This window comes from Trachypithecus francoisi, unplaced genomic scaffold (assembly GCF_009764315.1).
Source record: "Trachypithecus francoisi isolate TF-2019V2 unplaced genomic scaffold, Tfra_2.0 Contig01579, whole genome shotgun sequence".
In the NCBI taxonomy this organism is placed as follows: domain Eukaryota; kingdom Metazoa; phylum Chordata; class Mammalia; order Primates; family Cercopithecidae; genus Trachypithecus; species Trachypithecus francoisi.
This window is the reverse complement of record NW_022681442.1, coordinates 9,044,077-9,061,559: the sequence shown is the minus strand read 5'-3', so window position 1 is coordinate 9,061,559 and position 17,483 is coordinate 9,044,077. Positions and strand designations below refer to the sequence as shown.

General features: G+C 46.9%; 1 pseudogene; it reads left to right on the top strand.

Moving 5' to 3' along the window:
- The first annotated feature begins 6,476 nt into the window (after nt 1-6,476).
- LOC117069892 lies at nt 6,477-6,576 on the top strand (annotated as a pseudogene).
- The last annotated feature ends 10,907 nt before the right edge of the window (nt 6,577-17,483 follow it).

The following is a 17,483-nucleotide window of genomic DNA, read 5'->3' as shown; positions in this document are numbered from 1 at the left end:
TTCACTGCGGTCCCTGGGTCGCCTCATTCCCTGTTTAGCTTCGTGAGTTTTACTTCATCTGGGAACCAGTTCTCTGTATTATATTGATACTGTTTGAAACCCCTAGAGTAGTTTATGTTTCCAGGTTAGTCCCTAATGTAAAGGGTTTTGGTGAGTTGGCAGATGCGGTTCAGTGGGGTGGATGATTGGATAACACGACCTCAGTGATTCTTCCCATCCCTGCGGGGCGGGGTCTAGGATGAGGCAAGTGAGGCACTTGCTTGGGCATATAACCCAAGGGGGCACCGAAATACTCAGTAATATAGATAAATAGTATTTTAATTCAATGTTTTAAAAGACCAAAATCAACACACACAAATCTATGACAGAACTTGGTGAAATGTCATAAGGTGAACACACCCATATAACCAGCACCCCAGATCAAAAACAAAAAGAACATAACCAGCACCCCAGACACCCCAGTGGACCCCCCAAGGTGAATACAACACCAACTTCCATCTCCATGAATTAGTTTGGCCCTTTAGTTTGAATATCTTACAAACAATCTGACAGCACACACTCTGTCACGCCTGCATGCTTTTGTTCAGCATCGCATTTAAGAGATTCCTCCAGGTTTTCACCAGGAGCTGTAGTCTGTTTTCAAATAACATGATAGTTTCACTTTTTTACTTTTTTTTTTGAGACGGAGTCTCGCTCTGTCACCCAGGCTGGAGTACAGTGGCCGGATCTCAGCTCACTGCAAGCTCCGCCTCCCGGGTTTACGCCATTCTCCTGCCTCAGCCTCCCGAGTAGCTGGGACTACAGGCGCCGCCACCTCGCCCGGCTAATTTTTTGTAATTTTTAGTAGAGACAGGGTTTCACCGTGTTAGCCAGGATGGTCTCGATCTCCTGACCTCGTGATCCACCCGTCTCGGCCTCCCAAAGTGCTGGGATTACAGGCTTGAGCCACCGCGCCCGGCCCACTTTTTTACTTTTTAAAAACTAAATGTTACTTCAATAAAATAATACATGTCACAGAAAAGTGAGAAAATGCAAAGAAGAAAATCAAACGGCCTGGGACTGCCGTCACTGAGATGTTTGGTAGGCGACTTTCCAGGAGGAATTTTAGGTGCATTTACAGTTCTCTTTCCATTTAAAATGGGATTTGCAGTTCAGAGCCTCATTATTCTCTTGAGAGAGCTAAACAGGATGGCAGGGTGTAGTGGCTCATGCCTGTAATCCCAACACTTTGGGATGCTGAGGTAGGTGGATCCCTTGAGCCCAGGAGTTCAAGACCAGCTTGGGCAACATGGCGAAACCCCATCTCTACAAAAGATATAAAACTTAGCCAGGCATAGTGGTGCGCAGCTGTAATCCCAGCTACTTGGGAGGCTGAGGTGGGAGGATCATTTGAGCCCAGGCAGTTGAGGTTGTAGTGAGCTGTGGTTGTGCCACTGTACTCCAGCCTGGGCAACAGAGCAAAACACTCTCTCAATTAAAAAACAAAACAAAACAAAACAAACCAAAAAAAATGGGGAAGGCGGGGGAGGTTGAACAGGATAACAGGATGATTTCTTTAATAGGGAGCACAGTGTTTGCGGAGGAAGGAGATGGTGTTTTTGTTTCACCTTCAAATTGTGGGGCATCAGAAAAGTCACTTGTCACTTATCTTCCATGACTGTCACTTTCTTATCGGTAAGAGAGACATAAACTGTCCCCTCTGCCTCCTTCTCAGGGCTGTGAGCCCCGCAGGCAGCCCTGTACGTAAGGCCCTTTTATGGACCAGCCCCTGTGCAGATGCCTGGGGGCTTGGCGTTACTGGCTCAAGCAAAAATGCAACCTTGTGGCATTTTACCACAGTTCTATAGGATAACAGGGATGACAAGAACTGAAAACACTGACAAGCAAATCTGCAGATGTCTAAGAGAGGAGAGGTTGTTTGGAAGCGTCTCTGAAACATGAATGATTGCCCAGTCTCTAGGGGAAACAACTGTTAGGTATTTGAAATATGTAAACTCATTCGCCAGGAGTTTGCAAGAGTGGGAGAAACTTGCAAAGCAGTGATGCCAAAAATGTGTCTGTAAGGTGAGCAGTAAAGCAGAGCAGGGAATATTAGGGAGGGGCTGGGGCGGGCAGGAGAAAGGCAGCCCTAAAACCTGGGGTGGGGCTGAGGTGGCAGGAGGAAGGCAACCCCAAAAAGACAGGGAAGGACTGAAGGCTTGGGCTGCCTCCCCCTCCTCTTGACCTGGCAACAGGAAGGTACCAGAGGCAGTAGGACTTGGGGTGTCAGGGAGGGGCCCTGTGATGTCCTTTCCACCTCCTCATAGTACAAGGGGGGAAATGGAGCCCCAGCAAGCTGGAGTAATGATTCTGGTGGGAAAATGCTCACTAAGCACCATCTCGCTGAATCCTCCCGACCCCATGAGGTAGGTGTATTTTCCATGTCTGATAAGAAGGAAACTGAGGCCAGGCCATGGTGGCTCACACCTGTAATCCCAGTACTTTGGGAGGCTGAGGTGGGTGGATCACTTGAGGTTAGGAGTTCAAGACTAGCCTGGCCAACATGGTGAAACCCTGACTGTACTAAAAATACAAAAATTAGCTGAGTGTGGTAATGTGTGCCTGTGATCCTGGCTACTTGGGAGGCTGAGGTGGGAGGATTGCTTGAACCAGGAAGTTGGAGGTTGCAGTGACCCAAGATTGTGCCGCTGCACTCCAGTCTGGGCCCAGATAAAGTAAAGTAAATTTATTCATCCAAGGCTCCTCAGTGTGGCAGAGCTGGGAGTCCAGCTCAGGCCTGGCCACAGGCCTGTCTGTTTCTAGCTCCCCTGATGGCCCACTGAGAAGAGTGGAAATGTTTTAGGGTGTTTAATTCAAATATTTCTTGAACATCTATCTGTTCAAAAGCAATGTGCACGGAGCATCTGCTGCACGCCAGGCCGCGATGTGCACGGTGTGCTCCATATGATATCTCATTTGATTATGATGGGGCCTTGAGCAGGGGCGAGTGTGGGAGAGTGGCACATACCTAGGCCTGGAAGGATGGTGGGGGGGGTGTCCTTGCAGGTGCGGATGGAGGGAAACAGTACACAGATGGTGTTCCAGCCCCATGGCTCTAGGACTGAATATGCATCTGAATTACCTGGGACCTTGTGCACGTGCAGATCCTGGGCCCTGGCCGAGATAGGCTGATTTTGAAGTCTGAGAGACACTCAGAAATCTGCACTATAACAGGCCTCCTGGGGGATGCTGATGCAGGGTGTCTGTGGATCACACCCAGAAACTGATCTGTGTGTCAATTCCACAGCAGGGTTTCTTACTGTGCTCCACACACCCAATTGTCTTCCTTACCCAGTGCCAAAACAAAGTCCAAACAATAACAAAAAACCTGTGAATCGACTTCACCACACTGGCTGATTCGAAACAAAGCAAAACAAATTTCCTAGAATATGAAATAAACAGAACTTAGTAATGAGGCCCCTCCTGTGGGTGAGCCATAATTCACAGTCACAGTTCACCCCTTTCCACTAGGGGGCATGGTCCACCTCAAAAATTTTAGTGGCAAAAATTTGCAACCTAAAAACTCATTTTACAGCAGGGAGTCCCCTTGCTTTGTGGTTGAAAGTGAGTTGTACATCTTGGGAGAGGCTCTGTTTATCCAAACATCCACAGTATGCACATCATAAAATCTCTGAACTTGAGAAGTGTTAGTTTTGAGACAAAAATTCCTAAGATAATTTTACAAGCTTTTCTTACAAGGGAGAAATTTGTAGAGATTCAAGGGAGAATTTGAATTTTAAAGCCCAAAGTCCCAATGCCCAAAGCAGTGGCCATGAGCAGTGGTTAACGAAACATCTTATGTACCATGTCTGAAATGTCTCGTTCACCTCTCCCGATGCCCACCTTTCTGGCTCACCTCCTGGCCCCTCCCCTTCAAAGGGGGCCCTGGACTAATTTGGTGCACACGCACGGAGTCTTTCGGGTTCTAGAGTACAACTGACCTGTGTTTGAGTCTCAGCCCTGCCCCTTACCAGCTGTGTGGTCTTAGGCAAGCCATCTAACCTCTCTGAGCCTCAGAGACTGATCTGAGATAGGCAATCAAACTCATGGTAAGAATTAAATAAGTTGATGTGATTTGTAAAGCACCTACCACATAATATGTGCTTTGTGCAATTTGTTCCTTATTGTTTCACCCTTATTGCTTGGAGTCAGGTAGTACTTGTTGAAGGCCAAAATGGTTGCTGTGCGATCTTGGGCCAGTCCCTTTTCTTTCTCTGGGCCTACTTCCCTTTATGCAAAATGAAAAGGTTGACTCAGGTGCTCTCTGCAGTCTTTTCCGGCTGCAATCAGCAGATTCTCAAATTCTGTGAATATGGAAAAACAGATGTGAGTGGTTGAGCCTGTGAACCAGAAGAAGGAGGATTTGGAGAAAGGAACTGTCTTATTTTCCCATGGGCTCATCAAAATGGGAATGAATTGGAAAGAGTAAGAGAGGGTTTTTTCCTTGCCCTCTTTAGAGGGTTTTGCATCCTGGAGACTAGTATGTCTTGTAATTCCGGGGAAGAGAGAGTTTGTTCTTGCTCTTGTAAGCCTAGGCTACTGATTGGGGTTGGCCAAGCTGTTGGGGAGAAGAGTGAGCTTCCCAGGGATGACCTGGATACCAGAAGTCCCAGGCCCTGCTTGAACATGGGGGTAGGTGTAGGATGTGGGGGATTGGGCCTCTGGGCCCTGAGGCCTTGAGAGCTGGGGAAAGAGGTTCTCGTGGAGGAGAGAGACACAGAAGAAACCTCCGTGAGACAGACCCTGAGGGCAGCACCAGCCAACAGAACTTTCCACAATGATGGAAATGTCCCATATCCGCTCCATCCAATGTAGCATCCGATGTGGCATCCGATGTGGCATCCGATGTGGCATCCGATGTGGCAACCGATGTGGCAACCGATGTGGCATCCGATGTGGCATCCGATGTGGCAACCGATGTGGCATCTGATGTGGCATCCGATGTGGTATTCGATGTGGCATCCGATGTGGTGTCTGATGTGGTAGCCATTAGCCATGCGTGGCCTTTGAGCACTTCAAATGTGGCTGGAGCAAACTGAGAAATTGAGTTTTCAATTTTATTTCATTTTAATTCATTTAAATTTAAATTGCCATAAGCTTAAGTAGAAGAAGCAAGGTAACAACAGCACCCAACATGAAACCAGAACTGGATGCTTCCTGGCTTTGCAGACTCTCTAGGGTTCTGAACCTCTCAGTCTCTTCCCAGGCCCCCCACGAGTGGAGCCTCAGTGGCAGGCCGTGCCCATGCCTGAGGCTCAGCCTGAGGCCACCTCAGACTTCTTTCTGGAGAAAGCCTTGCTGCAGAAAAGGAAAGTTCCCATGCTGGGGAAGTGGAGCTCAGCTCTGTATTGATATTATTCTTATCTTGCTCCTTCTACTTGCGCTAACCACTTAAATTTAAATAAATTAAAATGAAATAAAATTTGATATTTCACTCTTAGTCACTCTAGTCATGTTTCTTTTTGTTGTTTCTTAACTCCTCCTTGCAGAGGAGCGTTAACTCACAGGCCGTGTGCCCAGAGTCGGCCAAGCCACCCTTCAAGTGCTCAGTGGACTCAATGGCTAGTGGCTGCCCTGTGGGCATGGCAGATGTGGGACAAAGGGCTCCTATGGCTGCCCCTCATGACTTTGAGCTTTGTGACTTTGAATGAGTCATGTGACCTTTGTGCTTTTGTTCCTTGACTTTACTCACGCCATAGATTTACAGCGAGCTGCTGCAGGCCAGGCTTTGGGTGAGGCTGCGAAGGCGAACAAAACACACAGTCTCTGCCATCTTGGAGCCTACAGTGTGTGGGGAAAGACAGTTATTAGTGGAATATGCACTAAAGAATGCCTGGGTGCCCTGAAGAGCACAGTTTCCAGAGAGCATAAAGCAAAGAAAGCTGACCTGGATCCTGGTGTGGGGGTCAAGGCCCAAGGAGAGCCCTCCCAGGGGAAGCAATGCTTACACGGAGAGCTGAAGTAGGAGTGGGAATTGAAACAGGTTTAGGTGAGGATGTAGAGAAACGACTGCTCACATGCTGCTAGTGAGAGGGTGAAATGGTGCAGTTGCTGTGGAAAACTGGTGGCTCCTCAAACAACTAACGTACAGTACCATGTGACCCAGCAATTCTCACCTCTAGTTACATACCCCCGAGAAAATGAAAACGTATGCCCACCCAGAAACGTGAACATGAATGTTCATAGCAGGGTTATTCACAATGGGCAAAACAGTGGAAATTAGCCAGGAGAAATGGCGTGCACCTGCAAAAAGGGTGAGGTGCCTGTAGAAAGGAGGTTGGTGCATGCCTATAGTCCCAGCTGCTTGGGAGCCTGAGGTGGGAGGATCACTTGAGCCCAGGAAGTGGAGTCTGCAGTGACCCGTGATCGCACTACTGGACTCAAGTCTGGGTGACAGAATGAGACCGCCCTTTACAAAAAAAGAAAAAAAAAAGTTCTCACTTTGGTAGCAGATATACTAAAATTGGAATGATACAGAGATTAGCATCACACCTGCACAAGGATGACATACAAATTTGTGAAATGTACCATGTTTTTAATGAATTTTTTTAAATTAAAAAAAAGTAAAAGAAAAAGAAAAAAAAAGAGAAGTGGAAACAACCTAAATGTCCATCAGTGGATGCATGGATAAACAAAATGTGGTTTATCCATGCAATAGAATATTACTCAGCCCTAAAAAGGAATGTAGGACTGGCACGTGCTACGTGGATAAACCCTAAAAAGATCATGCTAAGTGAAAGAAGGCAGTCACAAAAAAACACGGTTATGTAACTCCATTCATACGAAATGTCCAGAGAAGGAACGTCTACAGACAGAAAGTAGATTCGTGGTTGCTCAGGGCTGGAAGATAAGAGGATGGTCACTAAAGGGCACAGGGTTTCCATTTCAGGTGATGAGAATGTTTTAAAATTGAAAGATGGTGATGATTGGACAACTCTGTGAATATGCTGAAAACCACTAAACTGTACACTTAAGTGGACGAATTGTGTGATACATTAATTCTATCTCAATAAAACTGGGGTTTATTTGGAAAAAAAAAGAAGAGGAATTAGGGGCTCGGGAGAAGATTTAAGCCCAGACAGCGTGTGCAAGTGAGCCTCGTGCCTTTAAAAAAACACAGAAGGCCCCAGTGGTCAGAACCAGCAGAGCCAGCAGCAGAGGCTGGAGATGTGGGCAGCCGGGACATCCCTGGGTTTTGGTGTCCTTCTCAAGAGCACCTAGTATTCAAGAGTTTCAAGTCTGGGGCTACCCTGATGAAACCTGGGTTTTGAAAAAGTTATTCTAGATGCTGTTTGCAAGCAGAGGTGAGGGGAGCTTGGGCAAAAATGCCAGGTGTCAACATGGTGTGAGATGTGTTGTGGGTGAGCAATGACTATCTGGGCCAGTGGTGCAGGGGTAAAAGAATTTACCAAGACAGTTGTAGAGAATGAAAGGCAAATTTACTAGAGAAAGTATGAAACTATGTTGTGAGAAGGCAATGGGCAGGCCAGCAGAAGAGGAGCTGACTGCAAGGAAACAAAGGCTGGCTGGAGATTTTATAGAATAATGCTTATGCTGTGTGCCGAAGAGGGCTTTGTGCAATACTGATAATGCAAGGTTGCAGGGAGCCAACTTGCAGGTGTCTGGTGATAAGTTGGGTGCACAATAGGTACCTGTTCTGGGCCATGAAGAAAGGCAGATTTGCAGCTTACGGAGATGCCCCACGTCCCCTGGTGGGAGCTTTCCCCTGCTCCCACAGCCTGACTCCTTTTCCCTTACCAGGACTCCACAGGGAGGACAGGCTGGGGGAGACGTAGAGCTCAGCCCCTGCCCCATCCCAGAGAGGGGAGGGAGAATCCCTTAACTTCCCTGCATGATTCCTTAACTTGCCCTGGTCCTGAGTTACCATTGAGGGGGGTGCCTGTGGCCCCTTGGGGCAGAAAGCTCCTCTGCTATCACATATCACAAAGTGGTTGTACCAGTTTGTTTAAAGAAACACATTCCCAAAGCACACTGGCTGCTGGCAGTATAAGTTGGCACTGCCTTTCTGAGGTCAGTGTGGCAGCATATTAGAAAAGAGCTTAGGATGTTAATTACTCTGGTGGATCATGATAATGATGGTCCCGGTGAATCGCACCTCCCTGTGTCCACACCCCTTGGCTTTGTGGTGCCACCCATCAACAGATGGAGTCATTTCTACGTCCTTTTGAGTCTGGGTTGGCCCTGGGGCTTGCTTTGGCCAATAGAGTGTGGCAGAAGTAACATGGTAGCATTCAGTAGTTTGGCGCTCAATGTGCCTTGTAGCTTCTGCTCTGGCCGCTTGGAGACCTGGGACCGTGTAGTGCAGGTCGCTGCTAACCTGCTGGAGGGTACGTGGCCGTGTGCAGGAGAACCTCAACCCGACCACCAGCCCCAATTGCCACACATGTGAGTAAGGCCATCTGAAACCTTCCAGCCCAGTCGACTCTGCTGTGGAATGCAGCCTCATGAGTGACTCCAGAAGAAACTCTGCAAAGGATTTCTTCAGCCAACCCTCAGAATCATAAGAAGTAGTTAATTGTTGTTTTAAATCACTAAGTTTGGGGGTGCTTTATTACCCTGCAAGAGCTAACTGCAATACATACCCTTTGAATTAAGCAAATCCACTTTAGTAATTTATACTTATAAAATAAAAATCCAGAAAATAGCCCATGATTTAGGTACAGAGGCATTCCTTATAGCATTGTTTGTAATACAAAGCATCGGCGTGATTTTAGTTGCCCAGCAGCAGGAATTAAACAGAATAGGGTAGATCTGTACACTAGACAATCATTAAAAAGTTTTTGTTGAAGCAACTTAGTGGCAAGATTTCCAGAATATACTGTTAACTGGAAAACGAAGACAATTCTTTTTAAGAATGCAAATATGATCTATTAAAATATGCATATTCTAAATATATTTTAATGAAATTAATGGATCCAAAAGCATATGCAGCTTTGATTTGATAGTATAAAATTGTTCTCTAATGTGGGTGTAATAATTCATCTTCCTCCCAACACTGAGGAACCTTGCTGCTGCTTTCTGTCCCTGTTGCAGGTGGTAAAGGGTGCTTGACTGACACATTTGAGAGGCTGGTCAATCCATGCACAGAGCTGATGTGAGTTAAGGCAAAGGAAGCTTCAACCTTTATTTCATTTAGCAGAATTTCCTGGTTTCTTGGTCACTCAGAGACACCTTCTCAGGACTTATTTCTCACCCAACCAAAGGGGCATCATGTGCTCCTGGACTCCTTTAAGGAGAAAGAAACTTTGGGTGCAGCATCGTGAATTGTAAGCAGGAAGCCAGGCTTCTGAGAGACAGATGGAACTGCAGCCGGGAGCAGGGGGGTTGTCATTTGTCTGCCCTGAGCCACCAGAAAGGGTTCAGTGAGTCTTGAACACAGTGATTAACTTCTCTTTAATCTATGCATCACTGCACAGCATAGCCAATTGCTTGGCTCCCCCAAGAAGAGACATGAGTCACTCAATGTCTTACTGTGGCCTGAGCACGTTTTATTCCAAGCAGGTGCAACTGTTCGTGTATGTACCTTTGAGATACCCACGAAATGAATAATGCTTGTTGTCCTCCTCCAACACCAACTAAATATTGAATCAATGGTTTGCTATTATAATAACAAGTGAATATTGTACTAAGACTCTTGTTTTGCTGGTTCAGTGCCAGGGAGATAGGTTCCTATTTCTTTTCCTGGCTGTTGGGTCACGACTGACGGTCCCTGGGATGTGGGGCATCTCTGTAAGTAACAGGAAGTATATTAACTCATGGGTTAATTGAGAAAATCATTGACGAAACCACATAAGTGTGTGCTGTGCAAGCAACCCTTGGACTGCCATAGAGGCCAGGGATAGGGAGGGAAAATTGGACCCAGCTGTGGCCTGCTTAGCTCTTTTCTTCCAATGTGGGTCACTCCTTGAACTAGGACAGTCTGCAGGTGTTCCCATTGTGCTCAGACAAACACTCAACTCTTAACCCTTGAAAGAAAGAAGTAGGAACAACGGCCTGCTTGGGCATGTTGGAGACACAGAAATTGTGGAGGGAAAAGCGGCAGGCCCTTTTCACACGGTGGCTGCCTTACCCTCTCTTACTCTGTTATACAATCTGTTTAACTTAGTTAAGACCCTATAGATCTAGATTCCACCCCCTCCTTCCCTACCACTCTCTGGCTGGGTGACTTTTGGCAAATTGTCTATTTTTTCTGAGCCTCAATTTCTCATCCTCACAGAACCATTGTGAATACTAAATGAGGGGCAGAATGGGGACATGTGATAGGCAGAATAATGGCCCCAAAGACATCCATGCCCCAATCCCCAGAACCTGTGAAAGTTAGCTTATGTGACAAATGGAGCGCTGCAAATGTGATGAAGTTAAGGATTTTAAGATGGGAAAATTATCCTAGATTATCCAGGTGGGCCCAGTATACTGAAGGGGTCTTTATAAGAGGAAGGCACGCCCTCACAGAGGCAGAAGGCAATGAGACGACCGAAGCAGAGACGGGAGTGATGTGGTCACAAGCTGGGGGATGCATGCAGGCCCTAGAGGAACAGACTTTTCCCTGGAGTCTTCGAAGGAACCAGCCCTGCTGACCTTGACTTTAGCCAAGTGAAACTGATTTCAGACTTCTGACCTCCAGAACTGTAAGAGAATAAACTGGTATTATTTTAAGCCATCAAGTTTGTGATTTGTTACAGCAGCTGCAGGAAACTAATGCAGGCTGATTTGTAAAGTCCTCCTGTAAAAATGGCAGAATCTCCTGTAATGTAGCCAGAGCCAGGTGAGGCCCAAAGGGGTGGGTGTGCCTGATAAGCCAGGAACCTGTCAGCCTGCAGGTGTCTATTTGCATGAGCTTATTTGCAGGGTGCTGCCTGTGAGGCTGGACTATGCCTGCTGCCTGACCCTGCCTGGTCACCCAGATATGAGCCCAAGCCCAGTGAGGAGACACTGCATGGACAGAGGTTAAGGAACAGTTCTCCAAAGTACTCTGACAGCTTGTGGGTACAAGCTGTGCTGCTTTGGGGCCCAGTGACAGGTGAGGTGTGGAAGGGGGCAGGGACATTTGTTCCATTTCTGTTGCACACTTTACGGCATGGCTACAGCTGGATAGACACCACCTGATGTATTCTGACACCCTGAAGGCTACAGACATCTCAAGACCACTAGCAGACCTCAATCTTGATCACTGTCCAGGTGGCAGTGAAGAAATATCCTCTTGCAGGCAGCAGGCATCACCAAGAGGTTTGAGCCAGAGATATGGTTCTCCCCTGAAGATACCATTGCAGGTGGTTAAGCAAAAGCCACTGGCATTTGGATTAATGTGTGTTGGTGCCCACCCACAGATAAGGCCTTGGGACCCCCAGGCCACTGCAGGGCCTGCCTTTTGGCATCCACCAAGGTTTCTCTCTGGGACACCTGTTCCCTAGTGGACCCAGTGACCTGAGTCCCCAGCACAGACATGACCACACCTCCCATTATGTAAGGAAATCATGTATGATTCTCTGGAGAAAATACTTTCCAGTTCTTATCACTCCTCCCTACCTGCAACACATATTCTGAATCCACCTGGAGAGCCATGAAACTCAATGGCAAATGGCAGGTCAGATGCCACCAGACTTCTCCTTCTGGCCCTGTGTCTTCGCTCTATCTTATTTTCTTGCTTCTTGCCACTCTCTAGACTGATCTGCTCATTTCTGGCTTGTTCATCATGACTCCAGGAGAGCGTGGACTTTGCCTTTTCCCCTGTGGAACTCCTGGCTCTGACATGGCTGCACAACATGTCACAGCACTCATATCTCAGTGAATTAATTAGTCGACGCCCCAAGCATACTGTGGGTGGAGGGCGGGTGCCTGGGACTTGAAAGACATGTGGCACATCTCCAGGTCCACTGCGCACTGAGCTGGAAGATTTCAGAAGTGAGCCATGTGGAAACAGCACAGGAAGCCCACAGAACGGTTCTTCCATTGCAGTGGCCTGAGGGAGGCTCAGTGGAAAGCTATGGGAGACACAGAGCGGTTTTTCCATTGCAGTGGCCTGAGGGAGGCTCAGTGGAAAGCTATGGGAGACACTGACCTGGTCCTCTGCCACGTGACAGCTTCCTCTTCCCTGAGGGCGTGGGAGAGACTGGGGATGGCGGAGGGAGGAGGAAGCAAGTGGGATTTCTCCTTTGGGGTCTTTCTCTTCCTGCCTTCTCCTCCTTGGCCTCATTTTTGTAGCATCGTTACAGACTGCATCTTCTGTCCCCGCCACCGCCCTGCCTGTCCTCCCTTCTCAGGCCTGACTCCTGCAGTCAAGTGTTAAGGGTGTTCTGGAAAGTTCCTTCTGGGTCACCCAGTGCTTAAGAAAATCTCACAAGAGGATCTTAGCATCACTGTGTTTTCCATCTTGAATCATTCTGATATAAAATTTGTGGTACCAAGGTGGGAGGAGGAAGAAAAGGGGAAAGAAAGAGGCAGAGAACGTCTTCAATGATTCAAGGTTTTCTTCTTCTGGAAGTCAGTCCACAAAATCCCAACTGTTCTTGATCTCTGAGATTCTCAAAGCCCTACATGGGTAATGCTTGTGTGTGATAGGAAACAATTTTCTTCCCCCTAGTTCATCTTAGATGGACACTTGTATAAAGTACAAAGAAAAATGAGTAACTCAAAGATTTACAAAATACAACCTCGTTCATGGTGCATTTGTGTGTGGCAACACCCCAATGCTGTAAAGGTTTCTAAATGCTTACTCCCCATTTCTGCAGCTATCCCATTGAGCATGGACAATAACTGTCTGTGCACTGGTACCAGTCTGTGAACACACTTGGAGCTCACAGCATAGATTCATGGACAGACTGTCTGTTTAAGGCTAGAGTCCTGCAAGTGTTAGTTATTCTTTAGTATATGAATCTGCAGCCAAAGACTTTCTCAGTAGAGAAGGAAAAAGAAAAGCCACTCTGATGCTTTACCACTCATCCTGGTCTTGCTACAGGGAAAAAGCGAGCTCCAATAAACATAGGGTCACTAAGCCACTGTCTCCTTGGCAGCAGACAGAGAAGGCCTTGTTTGGTTGTCCAGGACTGTCAGAAAAGGGAGAAGCCACACTTCTGCCATGAGGGAACACTGGAGGTCATGTTGGGTGGGAAACGGGGTATGTCATGGTGCCCTCCACCAGTCCTGTCAGGGAAGCTGGCCCATGTGAGAGGAGTGGTTACTGCCACTTTAGTTCCGAGGATTAGCATGAATCTCGTGCCATGACTTCAAAGTCGTGATGACTCCATTTAAAAAACGGTATTGGAGGGCCAGGAATGGTGGCTCACGCCTGCAATCCCAACACTTTGGGAGGCTGAGGCAGGTGGATCACCTGAGGTCAGGAGTTTGAGACCACCCTGGCTAACATGGCAAAACCATGTCTCTACTAAAAATACAAAAATTAGCTTGGCATGATGGCTTATGCCTGTAATCCCAGCTACTTGGGAGGCTGAGGCAGGAGAATCACTTGAACCCGGGAGGTGGAGGTTGCAGTGAGCTGAGATAGCACCATTGCACTCCAGCCTGGGTGACAAGAGCATCTCAAAAAAAAAAAAAAAAGGTCATTGGTACCTAGGATGGCTTGCGTGTTTACTATGTGGTTGGCTCCCAAGGTGTCATCTTCAGCTACCCTATTTGGTTGTTGCCATTGTTATCATTGTCACTTCAGAGATAAGGCAGCCGGCCTCAAAGAGCCAGAGAGCACGGCCAATAAGATGAGACTTGTGCATGGCAGCTGGGATCTGAACAGGGACCATCTGGCTTCAGGGCACCCTTATCTGCTGCATCAGGCCACCTCCCAGGTTCATAAAAGGGGCTATTCAGGACGCTTTGGAAAAATATTCCCTGGCATAGGGCTCCCTGGAGTCAAAGGCAATCTCTGTGCATTGAAACTATGTAAGAGCAAGAATTCAGCCACAGAAGTCATGTAGAGCAATAGTTCTCAGACTTGAACATGCATCAGAATTACCTGGAGGGCTTGTAATCACAGATACTGCTGGCTCTCAACCTCAGCAATTCTGACTCAGTAGGTCTGGGTGAGATGGGAGAATTTGCATTCAGCAAAGCAGCAGGTGTTGTCCAGGCTGCTGGTCCCTGGCTCACACTTTGGGAGTCCCTGGTGGAGAGACAGGCAGGACTGTGCTCTGGGATGTGCTCTGAATAGGATTGTTACTCCCTGGGTGAGGCGGTCCTGAGGGGGTGAGGCGGTCCTGAGGGGGTGTGGATGAAAAGCCTGCTGATAGCTCCACTGTCCACTCCAGACATCTTCCCATCACCCCTTTGCAAAGGGCCAGTCTCTCTAAATGCAACACAGCCATACTCAGCTTTGGGGCATGAGGGCTCAAAAGCAAATGCTCTGATACCTCTTGGACTATGTTGCTAGCCCCGTGCCAGGTGCAAATTAGGTGTTTACCAAGTGCCCAGGTAGATTCTCTTCGATTAGCAAATCCTGTGAATTCCTAGATATCCCCTGGGTGGGAGAAAGAGCTGATACTTTTCTTCCTCCCCACATTATTTTACTTACTTTTAAAATTGGAGATGTACTGACTCAACTCAGAAATGACAAGGTGATACGGTGTGGATATTGTCCCCTCCAAATTCCATGTTGAAATGTGATCCCAGTGTTGGACATGGAGCCTAGTGGGAGGTGTATGGGTCAAGGGGGCAGATCCCTTGTGAATGGCTTGGTGCCATGGTAATGAGTGAGTTATTGTTCTGTTAGCTCATGTGAGAGCTGGTTGTTAAACAGAGCCTGGCTCCTCCTCCTTCCTCTTGCTCCCTCTCTCACCATGTGACATACCTGTTTCCCCTTTGCCTTCCACCATGATTGGAAGCTTCCTAGGCCCCCACAATAAGCCAAGCAGATGCCAGCACCATGATCCTTGTATGGCCTCCAGAACCATGAGCCAAATAAACCTCGTTTTAAAAATAAATTACCCATACTCAGGTATTCCCTTATAGCAATGCAAAACAGACTAAGACACATGGGAAGGCAATGGAAAATGTGATTCCATAGGGAAATTGACATTTTATGCAAGAGAAGGAATAAATCAACCCAGCACTCCCACAGCCCAGGCAGGCAGGCTCTCAGTGCACTAGAATCCAACCTGCACATGGTGGGTGACACTGTGTTGTGACTTCTGCCTGAAAAGTGAATCACTCTGGTCAACAAAGCAACATCAGACTTGACAGATGGACTATTATTTCAGGACCCTCTTGGACCTGGTGTTGCTTTTCAGAGGATCCACTTCATATCACAGCAAACATGTGAAAACTCAGCCCCTTCCATGTTACAGCTAACCTATTCTCTTGTTGATTTTGAAAGGATTTTTTATAATTTTGCTTTTGGAATTATTTAGCCATAAAAAATATTTAATGTATAAGTGGCCATGATTTCTTAGCAGTCTTGTCTATTTGGGAACTTTTTGTGAATTGAAATAAATCTAGTCTGGGCATGGTGGCTCCTGCCTGTAATCCCAGCACGTTGGGAGGCCAAGGCAGGTGGATTGCCTGAGGTCAGGAGTTCAAGAGCAGCCTGGCCAACATGGTGAAACCCAGTCTCTACTAAAACTACAAAACAGAAGTGAGGCATTATGGTGGACACCTGTAATGCCAGCTACTCGGGAGTCTGAGGCAGGAGAATTGCTTGAACCCAGGAGGCGGAGGTTGCAGTGAGCCAAGATTGCGCCACTGCACTCCAGCCTGGGCAACAGGAGCATAACTCCATCTCAAAAAAAAAAAAAAAAATTATGTGTGAATATTTAATTAAATATGTATTAATTCCAATGTTGTTATTTCTTATTTTGGAGCGAATAGATTTTTTTTTCCTTCAGCGTTTAATCATGTCGAAAGGCTCATAGGACCAGGCACTGGCTTTTTAGTGCCTAGAGGTTAAAATATTCCTGCCACAGGTGGGGTGCTCTTCTGCAAACGCCTCAGCCTGGGCGCTCTCCTGTGGACGTTTGTGAAGCTCATTCCCTCCGCTCCACCAATTGTGAGCATGAGCATCACCTTTACCATGAGGCCGGCCCTGGCCACACTCTCCCTTCCTTGGCCTCCCCAATCCGCTTTACTCTTCTTGCCTTTGCCACTTTCAATGGTTCATGACATGTACTCACTTATCATGTGTACTGTTTACTATCTGTCCCTCCCAGCCCAGACCCACCTACTCCATTCAGATAGAACAGAAGCTGCAAGAGGACTCAGGGCTTTGTTTTTATCCCAAGTACCTAGAAACATGCCTAGAACTTAATATATTTGTTGGGTAGAAGTGCACATTTAATTGCAGCTAGGGGTCAAGATACTAAATGGGGGCTTTTCCTTATGTGCCCGAAGCCAAGGAAGGAGACAGAACCTTCTCTTGCATAATAATATCTAGGAAAGCTATTGGCCAAGCTTTACCTGGAGGGTGAGGAAGGTCTGGGTGTTGTTTCAGTGCCCTAACTGCCAGAGCTTGAACTCAAAACTGGGGTTGTGCAGGCAGGATGGCTTTAGTTAGGTGCAGGGAAGTCCAATCCATGTAAATGTCATCTGGTGCCTCCTTGACCTAGATGGCCTAATTGCCTCTGATGGCCAGATGGCAAGGAGGTAACAAAGGGAGTCATACTTCTGGAACATACTCCTGGAGTCTTCATGAAGTGCGCTTTCCTAGACTTATTCTGTCCCCCATGCGCATAGAGTGTTGTTGAAATTGTCTATGTTGTATCTTCAAAAGTCACCATCAATTTGCCCTTTGGGCCATTATATGTGCCACCTTCATTATGGGGTAGCCTTTCTGAAGAGCCCAGTACAGCACCAATTGCTTTCCTGGTCACTGATCAGGGCAACTAATTTCTTAGGCAATTAACCTGCATCGTCCCCTCACCCCTCTTTACTATGCCCTTGAGAATGCCTCAGTTAATTAACTCAGATAATTTCTAACTCCCACTTGAGCCAGCAATTCTTAAATTTAGTTTAAAACCCAAATTTAAAACAGGCAATAGAGATCCTCCTATTTCTTTAGACTGGTGGATATTAACACTCCCAACTAGTAACAACACTAATAATGTAATCATAATTTTTTGAGCCCCAGTGTGCTAGGTAATGTTATCACCAACTCTTAATACATTATAGAAGGATCCTTTCATGCAGGTTAATTAGATAAACATATGCAAATTCAATGGCATTTTTCTTCATTTTGATGAGCAAGGATTTGTTTTGATCTTCCCAGTGGGGAATTTGTGTGTGCAGGATTATGATGTTAAGTTGAACTGTGGTGTGTGTGTGTGTGTCTGTTAAGCCCAGCACTCTTATGTGTCTTTTAAGATTGTCATGGTAGACATGGCAGGAAATGCTAGATCTTGAGTCCCAGCTCTTCCATTTCTTAGGTGCATAATATGCTCCTCTTTCCTCCTCTGTAAAATGGGACACACCTGGCAGGGTTGTACCAA